The sequence below is a fragment of the Oncorhynchus gorbuscha genome, linkage group LG03 (assembly GCF_021184085.1).
Source record: "Oncorhynchus gorbuscha isolate QuinsamMale2020 ecotype Even-year linkage group LG03, OgorEven_v1.0, whole genome shotgun sequence".
Classification (NCBI taxonomy): domain Eukaryota; kingdom Metazoa; phylum Chordata; class Actinopteri; order Salmoniformes; family Salmonidae; genus Oncorhynchus; species Oncorhynchus gorbuscha.
In genome coordinates, this window is record NC_060175.1 from 49,115,003 (window position 1) to 49,128,025 (window position 13,023).

Here is a 13,023-nt window from a genome sequence, read left to right on the forward strand (position 1 = left end):
TTTGTTGACGAATATGAAGCTGGGCCAGCCAACGAGAGCATAAAGGTCATAGTGATGGGTAGTATAGGGGGCTTTGGTGACAAAACGGATGGCACTGTGATAGACTGCATCCAATTTGCTGAGTGTGACAAATAACATTTGCTTTGATTTGATAAAGAGTTCAGGCGTGACATTTTAAAGCAGTATCGGAATGCCCTGACCAGAACAATGTTACTGTAACTCGGGCCCCATGAGGGGACAGCTGAAATCCAGATACAGAAGTTTAAAGTTGATTTTATCTCTCCCTATTGAAACATACAGCAGCTGGTTTCAGAATTCATACAGGAGCAGTTTGGCGGAGGAGTCAAGATTTCGCTGTCTGAGCAGTATATAGGAGAAGCATTATACAATGTAGCCACAAACTCAATACAGACTGTGTGGAAATACTCACATTGATGCTTTTGAACATTTAATTTGTTTTATTTCACCTTTATTTAACCAGGTAGGCCAGTTGAGAACAAGTTCTCATTTACAACTGCGACCTGGCCAAGATAAATCATAGCACTGTGACAAAAACAACAACACAGAGTTACACATGGCATAAACAAACGTACAGTCAATAACACAATAGAAAATCTGTATACAGTTTGTGCAAATGAAGTAAGGAGGTAAGGCAATAAATAGGCCATAGTGGCAAAGTAATTACAATTTAGCAATTGAACACTGGAGTGAAAGATGTGCAGAAGAGGATGTGCAAGTAGAAATTCTGGTGTACAAAAGAGCAGAAAAAAACAAAAAACAAATATGGGGATAAGGTAGGTTACTTGGATGGGCAATTTACAGATGGGCTATGTACAGCTGCAGCGATCGGTAAGTTGCTCTGACAGCCGATGCTTGAAGTTAGTGAGGGAGATATATGACACCAACTTCAGTGATATTTTTTCAATTCGTTCCAATCTTTGGCAGCAGAGAACTGGAAGGAAAGGCGGCCAAAGGGGGTGTTGGCGTTTGGGATGACCAGTGAGATATACCTGCTGGAGAGTATGCTACGGGTGGGTGTTGCTATGGTTGTCATGCAGGTGAATGAGGACCCAAAAGCGACTTGGCGAAAACAGAGTATTTAATCCAGAATAAACTTTACAAAACAAAAAGCATAATACTACACGTAAAGACGAGAACAGACTGGAGACTTGATCGAGAACTGCAGGTTGCCTCGGGAAGGCACTTGAACCTAGCAGACTCAGACACCTGCTCACCACGCAGCATCTGAGGGAAACACGACACGACAGGGCAAAACATAGACACAGCACGGTGAATTATATATGAGGATCCGACAGGGCAGGTACGGGAAACAAGGAGAGAAATAGGGACTCTAATCAGGGAAAAGGATCGGGAACAGGTGTGGGAAGACTAAATGATGATTAGGGAATAGGAACAGCTGGGAGCAGGAACGGAACGATAGAGAGAAGAGAGAGCGAGAGAGTGAGAGAGGGAGGGGAGAGAGAGGGATAGAAAGAGGGAAAGAACCTAATAAGACCAGCAGAGGGAAACGAATAGAATGGGAAGCACAGGGACAAGACATGATAATAAATGACAAAACATGACAGTACCCCCACTCACCGAGCGCCTCCTGGCGCACTCGAGGAGGAATCCTGGCGGCAACGGAGGAAATCATCAATGAGTGAACGGTCCAGCACGCCCCGAGACGGAACCCAACTCCTCTCCTCAGGACCGTAACCCTCCCAATCCACTAAGTATTGGTGACCCCGTCCCCGAGAACGCATGTCCATGATCTTATGTACCTTGTAAATAGGTGCGCTCTCGACAAGGACGGGAGGGGGGAGGGAAGACGAACGGGGGTGCGAAGAAAGGGCTTAACACAGGAGACATGGAAGACAGGATGGACGCGACGAAGATGTCGCGGAAGAAGCAGTCGCACAGCGACAGGATTGACGACCTGGGAGACACGGAACGGACCAATGAACCGCGGAGTCAACTTACGAGAAGCTGTCGTAAGAGGAAGGTTGCGAGTGAAAGCCACACTCTCTGGCCGCAACAATACCTAGGACTCTTAATCCTGCGTTATTGGCGGCTCTCACAGTCTGTGCCCTGTAGCGGCAAAGTGCAGACCTCACCCTCCTCCAGGTGCGCTCACAACGTTGGACAAACGCTTGAGCGGAGGGAACGCTGGACTCGGCAAGCTGGGAAGAGAATAGAGGAGGCTGGTAACCCAGACTACTCTGAAACGGAGATAACCCGGTAGCAGACGAAGGAAGCGAGTTGTGAGCGTATTCTGCCCAGGGGAGCTGTTCTGCCCAAGACGAGGGTTTCTGAAAGAAAGGCTGCGTAGTATGCGACCAATCGTCTGATTGGCCCTCTCTGCTTGACCGTTAGACTGGGGATGAAACCCGGAAGAGAGACTGACGGACGCACCAATCAAACGACAGAACTCCTCCAAAACTGTGACGTGAATTGCGGGCCTCTGTCTGAAACGGCGTCTAACGGGAGGCCATGAATTCTGAACACATTCTCGATAATGATTTGTGCCGTCTCCTTAGCGGAAGGAAGTTTAGCGAGGGGAATGAAATGTGCCGCCTTAGAGAACCTATCGACAACCGTAAGAATCACAGTCTTCCCCGCAGACAAAGGCAGACTGGTAATGAAGTCTAGGGCGATGTGAGACCATGGTCGAGAAGGAATGGGGAGCGGTCTGAGACGACCGGCAGGAGGAGAGTTACCCGACTTAGTCTGCGCGCAGTCCGAACAAGCAGCCACGAAACGGCGCGTGTCACGCTCCTGAGTCGGCCACCAAAATCGCTGGCGAATAGACGCAAGAGTGCCTCGAACACCGGGATGACCAGCTAACTTGGCAGAGTGAGCCCACTGAAGAACAGCCAGACGAGTGGAAACAGGAACGAAAAGGAGGTTACTAGGACAGCGCGCGGCGACGCAGTGTGCGTGAGTGCTTGCTTAACCTGTCTTTCAATTCCCCAGACTGTCAACCCGACAACACGCCCATAAGGAAGAATCCCCTCGGGATCAGTAGAAGCCACAGAAGAACTAAACAGACGGGATAAGGCATCAGGCTTGGTGTTCTTGCTACCCGGACGGTAAGAAATCACAAACTCGAAACGAGCGAAAAACAACGCCCAACGAGCTTGACGGGCATTAAGTCGTTTGGCAGAACGGATGTACTCAAGGTTCTTATGGTCTGTCCAAACGACAAAAGGAACGGTCGCCCTCCAACCACTGTCGCCATTCGCCTAGGGCTAAGCGGATGGCGAGCAGTTCACGGTTACCCACATCATAGTTGCGCTCAGATGGCGACAGGCGATGAGAAAAATAAGCGCAAGGATGAACCTTATCGTCAGACTGGAAGCGCTGGGATAGAATGGCTCCCACGCCTACCTCTGAAGCGCCAACCTCGACAATGAATTGTCTAGTGACGTCCAGGAGTAACGAGGATAGGAGCGGACGTAAACGTTCTTTTAGAAGATCAAAAGCTCCCTGGGCGGAACCGGACCACTTAAAACACGTCTTGACAGAAGTAAGAGCTGTGAGAGGGGCAGCAACTTGACCGAAATTACGAATGAAACGCCGATAGAAATTAGCGAAACCTAAAAAGCGCTGCAACTCGACACGTGACCTTGGAACGGGCCAATCACTGACAGCTTGGACCTTAGCGGAATCCATCTGAATGCCTTCAGCGGAAATAACGGAACCGAGAAAAGTAACGGAGGAGACATGAAAAGAGCACTTCTCAGCCTTTACGTAGAGACAATTCTCTAAAAGGCGCTGTAGAACACGTCGAACGTGCTGAACATGAATCTCGAGTGACGGTGAAAAAATCAGGATATCGTCAAGATAGACAAAAACAAAGATGTTCAGCATGTCTCTCAGAACATCATTAACTAATGCCTGAAAAACAGCTGGCGCATTGGCGACACCAAACGGCAGAACCCGGTACTCAAAATGCCCTAACGGAGTGTTAAACGCCGTTTTCCACTCGTCCCCCTCTCTGATGCGCACGAGATGGTAAGCGTTACGAAGGTCCAACTTAGTAAAGCACCTGGCTCCTGCAGAATCTCGAAGGCTGATGACATAAGGGGAAGCGGATAACGATTCTTAACCGTTATGTCATTCAGCCTCGATAATCCACGCAGGGGCGCAGAGTACCGTCCTTCTTCTTAACAAAAAGAACCCCGCCCCGGCCGGAGAGGAAGAAGGCACTATGGTACCGGCGTCAAGAGACACAGATAAATAATCCTCGAGAGCCTTACGTTCGGGAGCCGACAGAGAGTATAGTCTACCCCGAGGAGGAGTGGTCCCCGGAAGGAGATCAATACTACAATCATACGACCGGTGAGGAGGAAGGGAGTTGGCTCGGGACCGACTGAAGACCGTGCGCAGATCATGATATTCCTCCGGCACTCCTGTCAAATCGCCAGGTTCCTCCTGAGAAGTGGGGACAGAAGAAATGGGAGGGATGGCAGACATTAAGCACTTCACATGACAAGATACGTTCCAGGATAGGATAGAATTACAAGACCAATTAATAGAAGGATTATGACATACTAGCCAGGGATGACCCAAAACAACAGGTGTGAAAGGTGAACGAAAAATCAAAAAAAGAAATAGTCTCACTGTGGTTACCAGATACTGTGAGAGTTAAAGGTAGTGTCTCAAATCTGATACTGGGAAGATGACTACCATCTAAGGCAAACATGGGCGTAGGCTTGTCTAACTGTCTGAAAGGAATGTTATGTTTCCGAACCCATGCTTCGTCCATGAAACAACCCTCAGCCCCAGAGTCAATCAAGGCACTGCATGTAGCACCCGAACCGGTCCAGCGTAGATGGACCGACATAGTAGTACAAGATCTAGATGAAGAGACCTGAGTAGTAGCGCTCACCAGTAGCCCTCCGCTTACTGATGGGCTCTGGCCTCTTACTGGACATGAATTAACAAAATGTCCATCAAATCCGCAATAGAGGCACAGGCGGTTGGTGATCCTCCGTTCCCTCTCCTTAGTCGAGATGCGAATCCCTCCCAGCTGCATGGGCTCAGTCTCAGAGCCAGAGGAGGGAGATGGTTGCGATGCGGAGCAGGGAAACACCGTTGATGCGAGCTCTCTTCCACGAGCCTGGTGACGAAGATCTACCCGTCGTTCTATGCGGATGGCGAGAGCAATCAAAGAGTCCACACTGGAAGGAACCTCCCGAGAGAGAATCTCATCTTTGACCACTGTGTGGTGTCCCTCCAGAAAACGAGCGAGCAGCGCCGGCTCGTTCCAGTCACTAGAGGCAGCAAGAGTACGAAACTCTATAGAGTAATCCGTTATGGATCGATCACCTTGGCATAGGGAAGCCAGGACCCTAGAAGCCTCCCCACCAAAAACTGAACGGTCAAAAACCCGAATCATCTCCTCTTTAAAGTTCTGGTAATTGTTAGAACAATCAGCCCTTGCCTCCCAGATAGCTGTGCCCCACTCTCGGGCCCGGCCAGTAAGGAGTGAAATGACGTAAGCAACCCGAGCTCTCTCTCTAGAGTATGTGTTGGGTTGGAGAGAGAACACAATCTCACACTGGGTGAGAAAGGAGCGGCACTCAGTGGGCTGCCCGGAGTAGCAAGGTGGGTTATTAACCCTAGGTTCTGGAGACTCGGCAGGCCAGGAAGTAACAGGTGGCACGAGACGAAGACTCTGGAACTGTCCAGAGAGGTCGGAAACCTGAGCGGCCAGGCTCTCCACGGCATGGCGAGCAGCAGACAATTCCTGCTCGTGTCTGCCGAGCATGGCTCCTTGGATCTCGACGGCAGTGTTACGAGCGTCTGTAGTCGCTGGGTCCATTCCTCGGTCGGATCCTTCTGTCATGCAGGTGAATGAGGACCCAAAAGCGACTTGGCGAAAACAGAGTATTTAATCCAGAATAAACTTTACAAAACAAAAAGCATAATACTACACGTAAAGACGAGAACAGACTGGAGACTTGATCGAGAACTGCAGGTTGCCTCGGGAAGGCACTTGAACCTAGCAGACTCAGACACCTGCTCACCACGCAGCATCTGAGGGAAACACGACACGACAGGGCAAAACATAGACACAGCACGGTGAATTATATATGAGGATCCGACAGGGCAGGTACGGGAAACAAGGAGAGAAATAGGGACTCTAATCAGGGAAAAGGATCGGGAACAGGTGTGGGAAGACTAAATGATGATTAGGGGGAATAGGAACAGCTGGGAGCAGGAACGGAACGATAGAGAGAAGAGAGAGCGAGAGAGTGAGAGAGGGAGGGGGAGAGAGAGGGATAGAAAGAGGGAAAGAACCTAATAAGACCAGCAGAGGGAAACGAATAGAATGGGAAGCACAGGGACAAGACATGATAATAAATGTCAAAACATGACAATGGTGACCTGAGAGCTGAGATATGGTGGATCTTTACCTACCAAAGACTTATAGATGACCTGGAGCCAGTGAGTTTAGCGACAAATATGTAGCGAGGACCAGCCAACGAGAGCATACAGGTTGCAGTGGTGGGTAGTATATGGGGCTTTGGAGACAAAATGGATGGCACTGTGATAGACTGCATCTAATTTTCTGAGTACAGTGTTGGAGGCTATTTTGTAAATTACATTGGCGAAGTCAAGGATCGGCAGGATAGTCAGTTTTATGAGAGTATGTTTGCCAGCATGTGTGAAGAAGGCGTGGTTGCGAGATAGGAAGCTGATTCTAGATTATAGTTTGGATTGACGTGAAGGAGAAGTGGGGGAGGCTTGGGCAAGTTGCTGCGGGGGGGTGCAGAGCTGTTAGCCGGGGTTGGGCTAGCCAAGTGGAAAGTATGGCCAGCTGTAGAGAAATGCTCATTGAAATTCTCGATTATCGTGGATTTATCAGTGGTGACAGTGTTTCCTAGCCTCAGTACAGTGGGCAGCTGAGAGGAGGTGCTCTTATTCTCCGTAGACTTTAGTGTCCCAAAACCTTTTGGAATTAGTGCTGCAGGATGCAAATTTCCGTTTGAAAAAGCTAGTCTTTGCTTTCCTAACTGACTGTGTAAATTGGTTCCTGACTTCACTGAAAAGTTTCATGTTGCGGCAGTGATCGCTGAGATCCTGGTTGAAAACAGCAGAGGTGTATTTAGAGGGCAAGTTGGTCAGGATGATATCTATGTGGGTGCCCATGTTTATGGATTTGGGGTTGTACCTGGTAGGTTCATTGATAATTTGTGTGAGATTGAGGGCATCTATCTTAGATTGTAGGACGGCTGGGGTGTTAAGCATGTCCCAGTTTAGGTCACCTAACAGTAACATCTAATTTAGTTGGGTGGCATCTTTAGCCTATTCCTGAGCGTTTTCAGTTTGACCACATTAATCAGCTATGAGTACCACCTGTATTTAATGGCGTACTGTTATTGAGAGAGAAAGAAAGAGATATTCTCTTTGATATGTAACACCAACATCAAAGGCATTTCAACAGTGAGACAAAATGGTAAAACGTCAACTATCCAAAATGTCCTAAAATGAGTAATCATATACAATGCATCGAGGACGTCGTCCCCACAGTGACTGTACGTACATATCCCAACTAGAAGCCATGGATTACGGGAAACATTCGCACTGAGCTAAAGGATAGAGCTGCCGCTTTCAAAATGTTGGACTCTAACCCGAAAGCATACAAGAAATCCTGCTATGCCCTGCGACGAACCATCAAACAGGCAAAGCGTCAATACAGGGCTAAGATTGAATCATACTACACTGGCTCCGACGCTCATTTTATGTGGCAGGGCTTGCAAACTATTACAGACTACAAAGGGAAGCATAGCCACGAGCTGCCCAGTGACACAAGCCTACCGACGAGCTAAATCACTTATATGCTCGCTTTGAGGAAAGCAACACTGAGGCATGCATGAGAGCATCAGCTGTTCCGGACGACTGTGTGATCACGCTCTTTGTAGCCGACGTGAGTAAGACCTTTAAACAGGTCAACATACACAAGGATTCGGGGCCAGACGGATTACCAGGACGTGTGCTCCGGGCATGTGCTGACCAACTGGCAGGTGTCTTCACTGACATTTTCTACATGTCCCTGTTTGAGTCTGTAATACCAACATGTTTCAAGCAGACCACCATAGTCCCTGTGCCTAAGAACACAAAGGCAACCTGCCTAAATGACTACAGCCCCGTAGCACTCACGTCCGTAGCCATGAAGTGCTTTGAAGGGATGTTAATAGCTCACATCAACACCACTATCCCAGAAACCCTAGACACACTCCAATTTGCATACCGCCCAAACATATTCACAGATGATGCAATCTCTATTGCACTCCACACTGCCCTTTCCCACCTGGACAAAAGGAACACCTACGTGAGAATGCTATTCATTGACTACAGCTCAGCGTTCAACACCATAGTACCCTCAAAGCTCATCACTAAGCTAAGGATCCTGGGACTAAACACCTCCCTCTGCAACTGGATCCTGGACTTCCTGACGGGCCTCCCCTGGTGGTGAGGGTAGGTAGCAACACGCTGATCCTCAACACTGGAGCTCCCCAGGGGTGCGTGCTCAGTCCACTCCTGTACTCCCTGTTCACCCACGACTGCATGGTCAGTCACGACCCCAACACCATCATTAAGTTTGCAGACGACACAACAGTGATAGGCCTGATCACCGCCAAAGACGAGACAGCTTTTTGGGAGGAGGTTAGAGACCTGGCCGGGTGGTGCCAGAACAACAACATATCCCTCAACGTAACCAAGACTAAGGAGATGATTATGGACAGGTTGAGAGCTTCAAGTTACTTGGTGTCCACATCAACAACAAACTAGAATGGTCCAAACACACCAAGACAGTCGTGAAGAGGGCACGACAAAGCCTATTCCCCCTCAAGATACTAAAAAGATTTGGCATGGGTCCTGAGATCCTCAAAAGGTTATACAGCTGCAACATCGAGAGCGTTGGTTACATCACTGCCTGTTACGGCAATTGCTCGGCCTCTGACTGCAAGGCACTACAAAGGGTAGTGCGTACGGCCCAGTACATCACTGGGGCTAAGCTGCCTGCCGTCCAGGACCTCTACACCAGGCGGTGTCAGAGGAAGGCCCTAAAAATTGTCAAATACCCCAGCCACCCCTGTCATAGACTGTTCTCTCTACTACTGCATGGCAAGCGGTACCAGAGTGCCAAGTCTAGGACCAAAAGTCTTCTCAACAGTTTTTAGCCCCAAGCCATAAGACTCCTGAACAGGTAATCAAATGGCTACCCTAACTATTTGCATTGCGATCCCTTTTAGAGTAAGCGTTTTTAACGGGCTAAGTGGGGTTGGCACAAGTCTAGGCAATCCTATCAGGGCTGTGTATGTAAATATATTATATACATTTTGTATCAACACACCCACATGATCAGACGGAGCATTTCAATGGCAAAAGGAGGCTGAGGGAAATAAATTATAAAAAATATATATTTTTAGAGTTATTTTCATGAAATAAACACACAATGATTTATTAGACATAAAGAACTTACAAAATGTATAGCTTAGATACTTGATGTAAAAAACATTCATTTACACCTCTTGCACCACTAATCCATTTTCACATTTAGCAGTAAACGAAAACCATTTGGGTACTCAGTAGGAAACCTAGGAGCCTAGTTTGTGGTGCCACAGCATGATGTGTATCTCCCCTGAGTCATGGCGGCAGGAAGGCAGACGGGTGGTGGTGCACTCATTACCACATGGCTGACCTGCCCCTCGCCCAAGGGTACACAGACGGTCGCCACCAAGCGTCAGACACCACTTAACGATCCAGCTCACTCAGAGGGAGACACAGGTTACTATTCCTGACTGTCAGGAACATTTGTTCTGTCGACCGGACACTGATTTTGGGATGGGTCGGCCGATGTGGGAACAGCCTCTGTTAACCTCAATCGACTGTACTGTGGAGATGGACTCCGCTGGGGGAGTGCCCCTGGCAGGAACACAACTTCACCTCTGCTATAGTGGTTCACTGCTCAAAAGGCCACGTCTTTCGGCAAATGCATTTTTTAAAGCCTTCGAAAGGCTTTTAGAAAGCATTTTTAAAAGTAGGTGAAGTGGATGGTGCCCATTTTTGCCAGCTCCTCATCAACTTTGCTATTTAGTTTTATATTTTCACGTTAATTCTTACTTTATGTCACATGTGCTCCCTCTCCGGCCTCTAGCTCGCCAGGCTGCTCGTTATGGCGCACACCTGTCACCATCATTATGCGCATCTGCACATTGAGAGGGAGGTTGCTGTCCTGGCACCACAATGCCAGGTCTCTGACCTCCTCCCTATAGGCTGTCTCATCTTTGTCGGTGATCAGGCCTACCACTGTTGTGTTATCAGCTAACTTAATGATGGTTTTGGAGTCGTGTTTGGCAACGCAGACGTGGGTGAACAGGGAGTACAGGAGGGGATTACATACACACCCCTGAGGGGCCCCAGTGTTGAGGATCAGCGTGGCAGATGTGTTGTTGCCTACCCTCACCACCTGGGGGCGGGCCGTCAGGAAGTCCAAGATCCAGTTGAAGAGGGAGGTGTTTAGTCCCAGGGTTCTTAGCTTAGAGATGAACTTTGTGGGCACTATGGTGTTGAATGCTGAGCTGTAATCAATGAACAGCAGTCTCACGTAGGTGTTCCTTTTGTCCAGGTGGGAAAGGGCCGTGTGGAGTATGATTGAGATTGCGTGTGGATGACATTTTAATATAATACAGGAAGGAACTATTTATAGTCCAATATTTACAACTCTGTTGAGGAAGGGGGGAGCATATAAATTTAGCAGTATAATAAGAGTCTGGTAACAGCAGTTGTGATGTGTGTAGCATGAATGTATACATGTGTGTTCTGTATATATGAATTACAAATCAGCCTTTACTTAAGTCATGTTTCTAGTCTATTGCATAGTTACAATGTGTAATCATTGATGTCCCAGGAGCAGGAGTGGTAAACACTTTTGAAGTGTATAATTGTCATACATACATGCAGACACAGCATCACTCAAATAATGGAGTTTGAAATGACTGAAAAAGAATGTCTCAGAGGCTCATACCTGAACCGTGCCTTTATTTGCCAAGGAAGAGTACATGATCAATTTATATATTCAATGTACAGGCTACACTGTAGGGATCTCATGCGTGGTAATAACTACAGTACATACAGTACATACAGTACATAACTACATACAGTACAGTATATAGTTATTATATTCTACTCTATCCATAGGCTTCATTAATGCCATTCAGACTTGAAGTATATACAACAACCATGATAGCTGAGGTTCATAGATTGGTATGAGTATTAGTTCAGAACCTAATGTTTTAGGGTCCTTACATAGATTGGCTACATACTGTAGCTAGCTACACATCCATAGGCATACAGTTATTTTTCTCCTCCACTACACAATAAGCAAGTAAATAGTTAGCTAGCTGTGTTACTTCAGCTGCATTGCAAGGCAAGCTTATACAATTGTACATTCAATTTGCAGTAAATGCTATAGCTAGCTAGATTCTTTACATCCACTGTTTCACAAGACGACAGCCTGGTTTGCTGGTTTTCTCATGAAGTCCCGAAAACACAAACTACAAATTAATTCCCATATCATAACACTAGCTAGCTGGCTAATGTTAGCTAGTCAGATAACTTGCTAAATAGTGATTTTTGTCAATGAACTCCATGACAAATAAATATGCACGAATGTTTGTCTCTACATTAACTAACATATTCCTCTCAATTGTAAATGTTTTACTTGACTCGTTATGACGTTATAACTACTTACATTTGGTTCCACCGTAATGTTTTGTCAGCCATCTTCACCCAGGGATGGAGAAACAGAGCAAGTGGTCAGTCCAGCTCAAATGTTCTGCAGTCTGGTGGCTTGTAGATAGAAATTGTCTCTGAGCCTGTTGGTATCAGACCTCGTGTTCCTATACTGTCAGCCCGACGATAAGGGAGAGAACAGCACGTGGCTGGGTGTGAGGGGTCTTTGATGATGCTGCAGGCTTTACTCAGGCACCATTTATCCTGGATGGGTGGGAGCATGGTCCCAGTGATATACTGGGCCGTCTTCACCACCCACTGAACTGCCTTGGAGTCATGTACGGAGCTATTTCTGTACCAGGCTGTGATGCAACCGGTCAGGACGTTCTCAATGGTGCACTGGTAGTATTTGGAGAGGACCTTTGGCGGCATGCCAAATGTCTTCAGCCACTAGGAAGTAGAGATGTTTTTGCGCCCTCTTGACAAGAGTGGTGGTGTTGTTGGACCATGTCAAGTCCTCATTGATGTGGACGTAGAGGAACTTAAAACTTGTGACTCTCTCTACTGGAGTCTCGTTGATGTGGATTGGGGCATGTTCCCTCCTCTGCTTCCTGAAGCCAACAATCAACTCCTTTGTTTTGCTGACGTTGAGGGGAGAGGTTGTTGTCATGATACCATAATGCCAGTTAACTTAACTACTCCCTATAGCCTAACTCGTCATTGTTGGTTATCAGGCCTACAACCGTGGTGTCGTCAGCAAACTTGATGATGGAGTTGGTGTCGTGCAAAGCCACGCAGTCGTAGATGAACAGAGAGTACCACAGAGGACTGAGGACACACCTCTGGAGGTCCCTTTGTTAAGTCAGTGTGGAGGAGGTTTTGTTGCCAATCTTCATAGCTTTCATAGCCAGTGGTCTGCGTGTCAGGAAGTCCAGGATCTGGTTTCCAGACCCAGGGCTCTGAGCTTGGTGTCAAGCTTGCAGGGAACAATAGTGTTGAATGATGAACTGTAGTCAATGAATAGTATTTTCACATATAGTGCCTTGAGAAAATAGTCATACCCCTTGATTTATTCAACATTTTCTTGTGTTACAGCCTGAATTCAAAATAGATTAAAACATTTTTTTCCTCACCACTTACACACAATACTGCATAATGACCAAGTAAAAACATGTTTTTATCATGTTTTGCACATTCATTGAAGATGAAAATGACATATCTCATTTACATAAGTAATCACACCCCTGAGTCAATGTTAGAATCACCTTTGGCAGG